Source organism: Episyrphus balteatus, chromosome 2 (assembly GCF_945859705.1).
Source record: "Episyrphus balteatus chromosome 2, idEpiBalt1.1, whole genome shotgun sequence".
Taxonomy (NCBI): Eukaryota; Metazoa; Arthropoda; class Insecta; order Diptera; family Syrphidae; genus Episyrphus; species Episyrphus balteatus.
In genome coordinates, this window is record NC_079135.1 from 63077548 (window position 1) to 63090976 (window position 13429).

A 13429-nucleotide genomic window follows, 5' to 3' on the forward strand; every position below is an offset into this window, starting at 1 on the left:
CAATAATCCAGAAATTTTTAGGATACCTTTGGATTTTTTTGCTTGTTAAAACATGTGTTCGATCAGCTGAGATTTTATATGGGATTACAACAACACAAAGGTATCCGGATACCCTCGGATCGGTACGTGAACGCACCCATTGTTAGCAAGTGTGCTTTTAAACATAACATTTTCAAATGAAAAATACAATTGCAGGTACTGAATAATCATTAAAGAGTAGTTATGGAAATATTAAATGTTTTTTGTTCAATTAAATGACGGTGGGAAAAGAGTCTGCCACATATAGATATTTGTATTGCTTTTTTTAATCTCCGGGCTAAACAACTAAGCCCAAGGGGCTAAGGTGTTGTTGTATTTAACATGTAAATTGCTTAGCCCAGACTGCGTTTTTTTTTGTCCAGTTAAGACCGGTTGTAATAAAAAACACACCTATAGTATATACCCTACTATTCTGCTTCGATACATAGATTTATGATAACTTTGACTATTCTTTTAATTTAATATACAAAATTTGGGTAATTTGCGAATGAAATTTTCACTTTTAGCCTTGTATATATAAACTATAGTACTATCATGAATTCAATCGTTAAAGAGAACGGACCAATTCCTGGAATGATTTAGGCAGGAGTGGGTGACTAAGAATAATCAGATAATGAAGGAGTCACCAAAATATTGGAATATTATTTAAATATTGGAATATTATTTAAACTTTAAATTTGGGGGGAATGTCACTATTTAGCTTTGTAGATAGAGGGAGATAGAAAGATGCATTAGTAGAAATGGAAATTGTTTATTAAATATTGAAAAAAAAAAACTAAAAACGTACAACCACGGTTGCCCATAAGTAAAAATTATTATTTTTATGTAGTTAAACAGATTAGATTTCTAAGAACTTATTTTGTTTTCAAATAAATTAAAAAACTTGGAAATAAATACATTGTAGATATTTTTTTTTTAAACAAGACAAATATAAAAAGTCTTATACTACGTTTCCACCTACCCTAAATCCGAGATTTAGCTAAGTAGATTTAGAATAAATCTCGTGATTTAAGGCTTAACTACATTGGCTCAAAAAGTGAAAATTTTCAAACCCATTTATGTATAGTTTTTAGGGTTGGAAAATTAAAACAAATGATGAGGAAAGCTTATTTTTTGGTCTAAAAAACAATTTGTATACTCTTTTTCACAAAAAAATTGCGCTTGCCAGAAAAAAAATATTTTCACTTTTGTACTTTTTCAAAAAGTGGTGTATGTAGTTAATCCTTTAATCTAAATCTACTTCGCTACACCTCGGATTTAGGTTCACCTACCCTAAATTAAAGATTTTCACATACTTTCAATCCGAGATTTAGAATAAATCTCGAGATTTATTCTAAATCTACTTAGCTAAATCTCGGATTTAGGGTAGGTAGAAACATAGTATTATGATAAATAGTAATCGGAAAATATTTAAGTTTCATAAAACACAGAGTTATAAAACTCCTGAAGAATCAAATCCGAATATTAATAAAAGACTTTATTAATTTATAAAACAATTCAAAGAGTATAAAGTATTTGTGCGCAGCACAGCAAAATCAAAAGTAAAAAAAATGAACAAAATTGTTTGACAGAAAATGTCGTTGAATTCAAATAGTTACAGTATTACCATATGAGATTATTTATATTAATAGTTGGTGTCACAATCAGGGTGTTGCCAGAGCGCTGGTTGATACAAGTTCTAACAACTCCCCCATCAGAATAATGATGTCCAGAAACATTTAATATTTTCGAATTTCATTTAGATTGAATTTTTTGGCAGCGAAATTAACAAAACGGAAATTCTGTAGAATATTTGTTCGAATCTTCGCTCTTTAATAAGTGAGAAGCATTTTTACTTCTTAGAAAATAATGAAACATTAAATTTCAAACATGGTCTCGAAACATTTCGTCAATATTTGCAGTGAATGTGGCATAAGATGATTGTATTTAAGTGTATGTATTTTGGGTTTATAATAATCTGCTTAAATATTTTAGTTCAATTTGACTAATGTGGCAATCACGTTTGAAATAAAATTTAAAATTGTATTCTTCTATGGAAATGTTTTTTTTCGTATTCTTCTTTTCTAAATATTTTTTTTCTTGTTTCCTAGGTGATTGCTGTCGAATAGAATATTTTGTTTTGAAAACTTTAATACATTTTTGTTTTGGAATTTTTGTTTGATATTTTCTTACGCAATCTTGCAACATTTAACTTAACTCTAATTTTGTTAATGAAATAATAAAGCGAGTAATGCTATATTATTATATTATGTAGGTACTTTAATACTTAAAAACAAAAGCTTTTGTTTACAAGGCGCTCTACAACTGATTATTCTAGAAAAGTGAATTTTTTTAATTAAAAAAATATGTAGGTATGTATATACATGAAGATACATTGTACTTTGTACACATACAATGTAGTTTTGAAATTTTTTTTATTTTAAGATTTTTATTAATAATTATAATTTAAACGGCTATGTTTTGTAGACTTTCCTGTTTAATTTTTTGTTTGTTATTTTGAATTCAGACCTCTCCAAAAATAGAGCCCTAATGGTTAGATTAAAAAGCTTATATCTTGAGTTCTATTCATCGCATCGTCAAGATTGATGTCTTCAGGGTTATAGGAAATGACAGAGCTTCAGCCCTTATACTCCGAATTTTATTTCGTGTTAATTTAGCCAACCCACATTAATTGGAAAACTTGCGATATTTAACCCCTCGGAAACCATATAAAGCCGCGATTTAAAGCTGCCAGACTTTTGAATTCGTTATAAGAATGCATAAGGCTATAAAACTGCATACTCACATTTTGGTTATACCTCCACTCCCAAAATTTGCTCTGGGCTCTTAGACTATTTGAATTTCATCCGCCTCGATGACGATTTATTATTTAGTTTCTAACTTTATTTACTTTATAACTCAAAATGATGCAGTTTAAAACTTGTTTTTATATTATCAATTTTAATTATAAAGTAAAAACTATATCTAATAAATAAGCGATACAAGATAAGTTAAATGTTGCAACATTGCCTCAGAATATATCAAATAAAAGTCCCAAAACAAAAATCTATTCAAATTCGCAAAAAAAATTATTTGATTCAAAAATACTCAAATTACTATCACCTAGGGAACAAGAAATAAACAAAGCGTTGTAAAGAAAAAATATTTTGAATGTTAAATTCTAATTCATCATTACAAAACTAGGGATATTATAATCACTCAAACTCAGAGAAATAGATAATGCGGTGTGGTGTCGGTCCTCTTTAATAAGTTTTGAGTCACAAAGTTCAACATAGCTGTCCGATGTTAAACATCATTAATTAAGGACGTAAGACCATGCTCAGCTACCAGAACATGGAGGAAGGAGTACCACAAGCCATAGGGCTTCAATCGCAAAAACCGTAACTGACTGCCTGACTGATTCACTCACTCACTGACAGATCATCAACATTATGAGCTTGGTAGGATCTTATTAGATTAGATTCGAACACAAGTGCCTTAAAAGAATTAGGAAATATGGAAAGCTTGAGATCTTTTATATGTATAGATTCTAAATTTTACAGCCATATCTTGCAAAAAGTAGTGAAATCACAACAAAAACATACATAACTTGTTACGGCCACCTAGAACAGGAAAGGTAGAACAAAATGTGAGAATATGCCTGACTCCCAGGAAAGATGTTCCTGAGTGCTATACATGTGGTCTATTTATCTGTTAGGAACAAGTATCTAGAAGGTATCAAGGTTAAGGCGTTCCGGTAATTGGTCAGGGCATCATTGTAGGGTTGGTGTAGCGTTCCTTTAGCCTCACTAGAGGAACATAAACGTTCATGAATGTCAGAGCGGAATGTGACTGAGGGATGGTCCTTTGGGCAGCAAAATGGGGGGCGAATGTGGACGATTGAATCACAATACTTCAAAGGCTAGGGACGTCGAAATTGTGAAATAAACCTGAGGAAAACGCGAAAGAAACCCCGAAAAACCAGACCGCGTGGGAAAACATGTCCAAGTCGTAAATGAAATTAAAATGAAAATTAGGCAAATTAAAATTAGGAACGAACAGCTAGTTTAGAATTTCGTTGAGAAATTAAATCTTCTCAAACTGGGTCGAATTGGGTTCGGGCATTTGATAAAGGTAGAAAAGCCTGAAAGTAGGCTTCAATATTTAGTCGTTTATATTTGAATTGGAAATCAAATACAAACACCATGAAAGTTGACCTATGAATACCGTCATCGAACGGGCGTACATAGTTGCGGTCGTCGTCGGCTCGAAGTGAAGACAGGACAATGAAGATGATTATTCGATAGTCAGTCGTGCAAGCTATTACACCACAGCATCTATTGAAGACAGTGAAAGTATAAGTTCAAATATAAGAAAGAAAAATTTGAGTGTTATAGAGTGTATAGCTATTAACTAGTAAGTTAAATAATTTTAAATAAAAAGAAAAGAAGTGTATATTAAATAAAGTAATTTAATTTAGAAAAGTGCTCAACTATAGTTAAAGTAAATTAACATAGGAGATAATATAAAGCCAAGGAAATCTGAAATACTAATTTGTGAGACTAAGGGTGAGTTACATATTGAGAAAACAATTTACTAGAATTTAGAAATAAAATTAAGTTTTGTGTTGTTAGGGTGAATTGGCGGTTTCCGACGAACTATAAGGTCGGGACCGCTCAGCTTTAAAGTTGTCAGAGCCCGATAGTGCAGTGAAGCGGTGCCCAGAACGGTTCTTACAACCGGTATAGAACCGACGAATATACTTATATACAATTATATATATACTGGTGAAGAAAAGAGTAACAGATCCTACATCCAGAGAGTCTAACCGGCTAGAAAGTGCTGCATATCGACTACTGGAAAGCCTGTAGACACCCCAGGTTTAACAAGTAAAAGCTACACTAGTATAAAATTTTAAGTTTTGAACCCAACAAACTTCGAAATACGCCCAATCGTATATATAATATAATACAAGCGTTCACCCCTAGTGAGCAAAAAGATTGAACAAAAGCGAGGCTTCTTACTGCGACTAGCGTAAGTTGCCGAAATACTCACCTGAAGTCCTTGGCCCGTCATAGTCCTGGAGGACAAATCTTAATCTAAGACTTACCTGCAATAATTTGGCGTGATATTGTTTTTTTATTATATTTACTTATATTTTATACTTTTTTATTCTTTTTCTCTTAATATTCTAATTGGTACTTACCTGAATTTTAAATTTCACTCTTGTTTGGTGCTAAGGGCAGTTGGTACAAAAGTCCGGGATTGAGGATTCCTTGCCTACGTCTCGTGAATAGAGTCCCTCCAACCCCTTTAATTGAAAGCAAGTTTTTGCCCCTCGGCATACGCCGATACAAAGAGCTCTCTGTATAGGTAGGAAGCCCCAGGGTATAAAGTTTTTAGATCGCTGGCAAAATTGAAGCCAAATAATAAGTGTATGGTGGTTTGGGTGCTCCGAGTGATCACGAGTACTAGTCCGGGTCCGCTATTTTTGTCGGAGGAACCAACGGCTTTTGGTATTACGGTGGCCCGTACTTAACCGTTGTTTCTTTGATCTTGTTTTTTATTAATTTAATTGATTTTTTTTTTGTCATTTGTGATCGGGTCACTTTAACTTAAAGTTTTTTTTTGTTTTAAGCCAAAATTTCAAGTTTTGTTTTAAAATTGTTTAATCTTTAGATGTTTTTTTGTTGGCACTTTGATTTATTTGAAATTCGATATCTTTTACGATTTAAAGAATAGCAGGATTCATAATAATTTTTAAGATCTTTTTCAAAATGGATATAAATTTAAATTATAGTTCAAGTAATGTTAAGGTAGGGTTAAATATCAACTAAATAAAATTTAATGTAAATCACGCCAAAGTGAATGAAAAGAGAATGTATTTTTTATTGAACTTTAAGAAAAGTTCAATGGAGCTTTAAGACTTTATTTCAGGGGGGTGTAATTAGGCTGGTTTAAGCCTCTCGGTGGGGGTAGGTATGACTTGACAGCGAAATTAGGTCTTTCTTTAGGGGGATTCTGAAAAACTTGACCAACAGAATCCCAGGTAGGGTGGGACAGGTCATGCTGCGCCGTCATCTGCAGCGCCGTCATCTGCAGCGCCTCAAAGTGTGGGTTTGTTTTGTGTGGGTGGTGAATTTTCAGATATAGAATTTCGGCATGATTTATGTTTTGGAAACAGGTGAGGTACTGCTGTGGGGGCAAGACCCCCCCTAATCCGACGAGTTGAGCCGTGTGACGTTAGCATGCCGCGGCCCCTACAGCGTGCAATCTATCCCCTTTCCCCTCAACCTTCGTCTTCAAATATGGGAATCGTGAATCTTGGAAGAACGATTCCGTAGCTGAGGATCTTGGAAGCAACGGTCCTGCCCTCGAAGAAGACATGGTTGTCTCCTATTACCCTCCCTATTGCCTGGTTTCAAACTGTTAAAAAAGCCAAGTTCTACTATGTAAAAATTATGTTGGCACAAAAAGTACTGAGATATAAAAGTGTACCAAGCTCTAAAGTTTGGTTTTAAATTGGTACCAATTAAATTTTGATTGTTTACTTGGCAATTTTTCAAAAAGCCTTAAAAATCTATAATTAAAAGAAAAATTGTCAAGTAAACAATCAAAATTTAATTGGTACCAATTTAAAACCAAACTTTAAAACTTGGTAAACTTTTATATCTCAGTACTTTTTGTGCCAACATAATTTTTACATAGGAGAACTTGGCTCTTTTTTTAACAGCTATGTTTTTGTTGTGATCTACTTTTCTTAATAAAATACTAGAATTCTGGTACCAAAGGTATTTGTAATTTCTTTCTTTCTTACACTGTTTATAAATTGATAAAAAAAGTCACTAAAACGCCTTATAGTCTTATTTATTTAAAATTTTTATTGATGACGCGTTTCGGCTAAACAGCCATCCTCGTATCACAATCGACCATAGAGGAAGGAATACCTAGAGAGCCGACTCGTACCCCCCTTGCCTAAAACACCCGCATCCCGCAAATTTAATTTCAGATAATTGGTATACATCTCTCTTATTTTTCTCTTGTTTTCCTATCTGTGAATACGTGTGAAAGCTATAATGCGTTTTATACCTTCCCTTTACAGTAGATGTCCTCACAAAATTTGAATTTAAACATGATTTTGGTTTGTACATGAACTTGAAAAGCTCAAATAGCTCACTCCAGACACCCACCTTTCAATAAATATGTACAGAAATAAATTCAAAACACGAACCTTTTTTTTATTATATTATTTTTTTATGAATTAATTCCTCTACTGAGCACTTAAATTGTTTTTAATTGTTTTGAGCATAACTCCACAGTTGAATGTGTTAGTGAAATTTAAAATGCACGGGAAAACTACCACATATAAGCACTGTGGAGTTTTTCCTCTCATTGCAGCTTGTAGGGTGGAAGAGAAAAACCAACCGAAGTCGCGTCTCTAGGTATTCCTTCCTCTATGCAATCGACATTGATTTGATTTTAAACAAAAGCTTTTACAATTTCAAGCTTTACAAAGAACAAACAAAATTATATAAAAAGCTTTTAACATTACATAATTTCTAAGTAAAAGAAAGTGAAGTAAATAATGAAAACAAAAATGTTATGTTATGTATTGCAGTATTAATGTTGTGTATTATGTTATCGGTCATCACTCCGTGTGGTTTTAGCACAGATAATATAATATACAGATATCTTGTCTGCTCAGAAAAATATGAATCATTTTTTTTTCCTTACCAGACAAGCCTTACCAGACAAGGAGCTTTCAAAAATAAAGTTGAAAAAGCTCTTTTTCAATTGGGCATTTTTTTCTCACTCATGAAACTTTTTCTTCTTCTCTTTTTTCTCCAATGAATACACAATTAACACAAACAAAGTTAGGTAGATTAAACAAAAAAACGTAAACAAACCTTTTTTTTATAATTATGAGAGTTGGTGTTCTTTTTTCTGTGCGGATTTTGGTGTGTAAAAAGAAAGAAAGGGGTGATAATGTCGCGTTTTTTTGTGAATGTTAGATGTCCGGTATGGAAAATAGATACTTCTTCTTGTGTGTTGAGATGTGAGTTTTGTGTGGGAAATTGTAGGCAAGTGTATGCGCACATGCATTAGTTTCTCTTTTTTGTCTTTTGTTGTATTATTATCATTATTATAATTTATTAGGTACCTAGTAATCTTTTGGTGTATTTCGCGCCTCTTTCAAGAATTCAAGGAAATTGCAGATCGGAATTTTAGTTGGAATGTGAATACTATACGATCAAGTCCTGCGATTTAGTTAGTTCTTCTGATAGTTAAAAGTTTTTTTTCAAAACTAAATACCTACATAATCTTTATATATTTTATCTTAGCCTTTTTTACTTAGTTTAATTAATTTATTTATTTTCTTTGTTATTTACTACCCAAATCATTTCTTTTTTCATAACTTTTTTTTAACATAAAAAATGGCATCTTGGAACAGAACAAAGTGCGCAATTATTCACTGTGGAGCGAAAAAAACTGAATGCCCAGATGTAAAATTATTTGATTTCCCAAAAAAAGATACTATAAAGTATACGCAATGGCTAGCGTTAGTAGGAGAGTCAAAAGAACATAAAGAAAGCCTTAAATGGCCCTATATATGCAGCAAACATTTTGAGAAATCATTTATTGGAAAAAAATATTTAAGAAGGAATGCATATCCCTCGCTGTACTTGGAGCGATCTGAAGATATGTCTTGCTCAGATAGTGAATCTGTTCATTTTGATCCCAGCAACGCTAGAATTACTTACGAAAAGCAAAATGAAGCTGATGTAAACTGTAGTGAAATTAATGCTGAAGAATTGAATCACGCGTCAAAAAGACTATCATCAAAAAGACCAAACGAAAAAATAGAATTCACCTGCCAAGACTTTTGCTAAGTTGATTTTATCTCAGACCTCAAGAGAATATTCCAATGAGGAAAAGTGGATTTCGCAATGCATTTTTTTCGTTCTTCCTGTGGCTACAACTTTCTTCGGGATCAACTTGGTTTGCACTTGCCACATCCATCTTCCTTGCATAGATTGATAAACATAAATAAGCCTTTCTCCTGGGGCTCATATTAATGTTTTGAACGAAATAAAGAACGTAACATCAAAACTATCAGCAAAAGATGGAGAGGTCATTGTAATTTTTGACGAAATGAGCTTACAAAAAAATCTGACCTACAATAAATTCAAAGATGAAATTGAAGGTTTTGTGGATTATGGAAATAACCAAAGTAATTAAAGTGTAAATTTGAATAAATAGGCCAAAATTGTAAACAATGATAAAAAAATTTTTTCGAATTCAAGCTTTTTTCATTTTTTGAATTTTACTAGAACATGGTCTATAGTATACTAATGTAAAATTTTTTTTACACCATCAGAAAATAGACATTTTAACGAACGAAATGCCCAACGACTTTTTGAAAAAAAAATGATATTTTGACACGTGAATTTTCGATTGAAAATTAGGGTGTTTTTTTGGTATAAAGTCAAAATAAGGTGAACAAATTAATATTTTAAAGCAAATATATTACAGTGTATTTGGAACATAATAAGGTAAGTTTTCACCAAATTTCGTAGAAAAATTTTTGTTTTTGAAAAAGATAAAAATAAAAAACCAAAAACTCGGTTTTTTGAATTTTTCACATAAATTTTGAGGTTATGTGAAAAAATTGTTGATACAAAAGTTGTAGATCTTTTTATTACCTACAACTTTGCCATACAACTTTTTTCTATAGGATTTGTAGTTTTGCCGGAAATCGAGATATACCATTTTTTACCATTAAAAACTCAACCCACCCACTTCCCGAACTCGGCTCGCCCGTAATTTATTTTTCCTTTCATTCTTATCATATTCCCCTCCTTTTCCAATGGGTTTCATTCTACTATGATTTTTTTTGGTTTCAAAAATTATCGACCCTGGTCTAAAAGGCTTAACTACATACACCACTTTTTGAAAAAGTACAAAAGTGAAAATATTTTTTTTCTCGCTAGCGCAATTGTTTTGTGAAAAAGAGTATACAAATTGTTTTTTAGACCAAAAAATAAGCTTTCTGCATCATTAGTTTTAATTTTCCAGCCCGAAAAACTACACAAAAATGCATTTGAAAATTTTCACTTTTGTACTTTTTCACTTTTTGAGCCAATGTAGTTATACCTTAAGACTTTCAGCATATGTTGGTATTGATGTCTCTAGCAAAATAATGGGTGGGGAACTAATGAATTATATGGTTTATTTTTTTGCCTTATAACGTGGACCACACTAATGTATATATGCATTCTAGGGTTAAGACCATGAAGGCCCCAACCCATAGAATCCGTTGCGTCCGTTCCGTCAATCCATCCGTTGAAGTTGAAGGATGGGACAGAAAGGGGTGACCCATAGAATACGTCATATGACGGATTGCTTTTTGACAGCTCACTTCAAATTCCAAGGTGTGTTCGATATTTTATCGCTGAATGTGCACTAAGGAAGTTCTGATGCAAGAAATTTTTAACTATTATTGTTGTTCTTTTTTTTTAATAAAATAAAATGCACGACTAGATTTCCTGTAGGTACTTGCTCTTCAGTTAAAAACAATTTTTTATAACAAATTATGAGTTGTAGGTATGACTTTGGCGTAGTAAAATTGAACTCTACAACAGAATTTGAGTATTTAATTGATATAATTGATTAGATATATTATTAAATGTTACTTTTATTACATTTCTCACAAATAAACAATTAAAGTTCACAATTCATAAAATCGGAGAAGAAAAGAACACAGTTCTTAGTTCTGAAATTCCCCGGCGTGCACTCCGGAACAGAAAATCGAACTGGTCTGTTGTTGACAACCCATGTCAAAGGATACGACGGATGAAAAAGTAGAAAGTTGGGCTACTTCTTCCGTCAAATCCATCCGTCTCCGTCCGATCCGTCGCTTATGGGTCGCTTCCCATAAGAACGTGTGTATTTTATCGAGCTGTCAGTTGAAAACTTCGACGGAACGGACGCAACGGATTCTATGGGTTGGGCCCTTGACCATTAACATAAGCTATATTGAATTTTCCTTTCGATTTTTTAAAAATCGAACGTGGAAACTTTTTTATTTTTATTACTCATTTTTCGAAAAAAAACTTTGGTAATTTTATATATATATTTGTTCAAATATCTTATCAGAATCCATTTAAGACTATATAAAAAGTGCATTGCGTATATCTCGAAATATTGCCATTTCTATGCAGCCATGTCAAACAAAATTTCGCTTATTTTTTCGATGAGAGCTTTTTTCAAACGTCATTTTCTCCGCTTTTTTTGTTGTTAATATTTTTAGATATTTCTGTATAAAGTACCTATAACACAACAAATAAAGTTCCTTTGGCACTGCTGCTGCTGTTTTTATCGAGAGAAAGTAAAAACTGGATAGTTATCTGGAGATAAAGTTTTTGCTGCTTTTAACACGTAGGGTCAATGTGGGTAAATGTAAACAATTTCATGTTTTTTTTTCTTTTGACTTTAGATTTTAATATGTTTTCACGAAAAAACTTGAATGGTATTTTCAAATGCAAATATGAAATGATGGCATTAAAATTTGTTTGTTTCACATAGAATCTACATCAAAATTCAAAACTAAAAAGTATTTGCAAATTACACTGACTTTATTGAATCTGCAAAAGTATTTAATTTTTCCGAAAGACTAACGACTTGTTTGGCACTTTAAAAAATTATCTTTCATAGAAAATACGCTCGTCGAATGAATTCTCTCTTGACAGCAATGAGCTTGACGTATAAGTTAAAAGATACATGCGTCCGCGATTTGTACTTATGTATGCATCAAAGAGATTTAACTGAAGCTTGTCATGAGCCATGTTCTCATTTACCCCTGTTTACATTTACCCACATTAACCCTAAATTGTTTTGATTTCAAATATCTCGATGTGGTTTTTTTTTTGCACAAAATCTATATAGATACAGAAAAAAAACACGCCTAATATAAATTGTTAGTGAATGGTAGATAATCAAAAATGAAATTCACAGAAGAACGTGTTTCCGGAGTAAATTGTTAAGATTTATAAACAGCATTAATTCTTTTGTTTTGAATTTAAAAAAATGTTTAGCCTCGTAAAATTAATCCCAATTCAAACATATGTATACATTTAACCAAAGATAAATTTGTATTCACATCCATATAGGGTAACGTACCCAGTGACCGACAATTCCAGTTTTGAAAATTCATAACTTTCCCTACACTGCTTCAATTTTAATTATTTAAATGGTTAATTTAACTATAAGAAATGGTTTTTAAGTATAATGAAAGCATAAATAATATAGTAATTCCTTAAAAATATCAAAATTAAAAATGTAATACCTTACCAGTTTTTTAGTTACCGACACCATTTTTTCAGTAGTGGACACCCGATATTTTTAGTAATGGACACCCATATCTAAACTGCATTTACACTCTTGGTTTTATCGCCGGTGTGTAAGATGTCCGTTTTTGAATTAGAACCGAACAACAAGACGGTTTTACTACTGACATTCTCTCGTTGTACGGTGTTAGTTCAAGAAGGAACATCCTACACCGGCGATAAAACTGAGAGTGTAAATGCAGCTAAGCATTCAACTACATTTAATGCACTTTGCAGATCTTCGTCTTTATTTTGCTTATGTTTTGCCCTTTTTAAATAATAGCCTGAAATGTCGACGCCGACGAACACTCAAGTACTTGAAAATACTGTTTAAACCTAGCTTACAGTTCAACTCATAACACAACTTAATTTTCAATACCTGGGGACGAATCACGGTAAAAGAAAAAGGTAGGAACAGATAGCGTTCATACGTTAACAACCGTGTGCCGTGATTCGACCCCTGTTCTCTGTTCTACTTTAGGTGGGCTATTCTGGTTCTGTAAAAAGTTTGATGAAAATAGTTTTCATCGATTCTGATTCAGCAGAAACATGGAAATTAAAGTCATATCACATGAAAATAATTTTCTCACCGAAATATTTTCTGTGAAAAGTACAATACGTACCTAACATGATAACAAAAAAAAAAAGGAGCTCGAGCCCACATAAAAAGATGAGCAGTCGAGCAATACAAACAACCGTTGAACTGCGTACCTACTGCTACTATATCAAGACACAAATTTTGATGGAAAAAAGAAATACGTCCTTTTTTTTAACAAGAAAATTAAAAAAAAAAATTTTATCATTTCATTTTTTCACGGAACCAGAATAAGGACCCAGACAAAACGTAACATGCCTTAATATTAAAAAGAAAGATTAAGGAACACAAAGAAGATTTGACCTCAAACTTGAAGGTGGAAGTTTTCTTTGTATATTAAAAGCTAGTATGTGTGAACTTAAGGGAAATAAAAATAGGCAAACAAGGACTAAGTTTTTAGCGTGTGCATGAAAATGATTGTTAAACAATA

General features: G+C 32.3%; 1 protein-coding gene across 1 annotated transcript in view; it reads left to right on the forward strand.

Annotated features, from left to right (window-relative positions):
* Window positions 1-13429, forward strand: part of LOC129912525 (uncharacterized) — a 68973-nt gene that overhangs the window by 16341 nt on the left and 39203 nt on the right. The gene's annotated exons all lie outside the window — the stretch shown is intronic.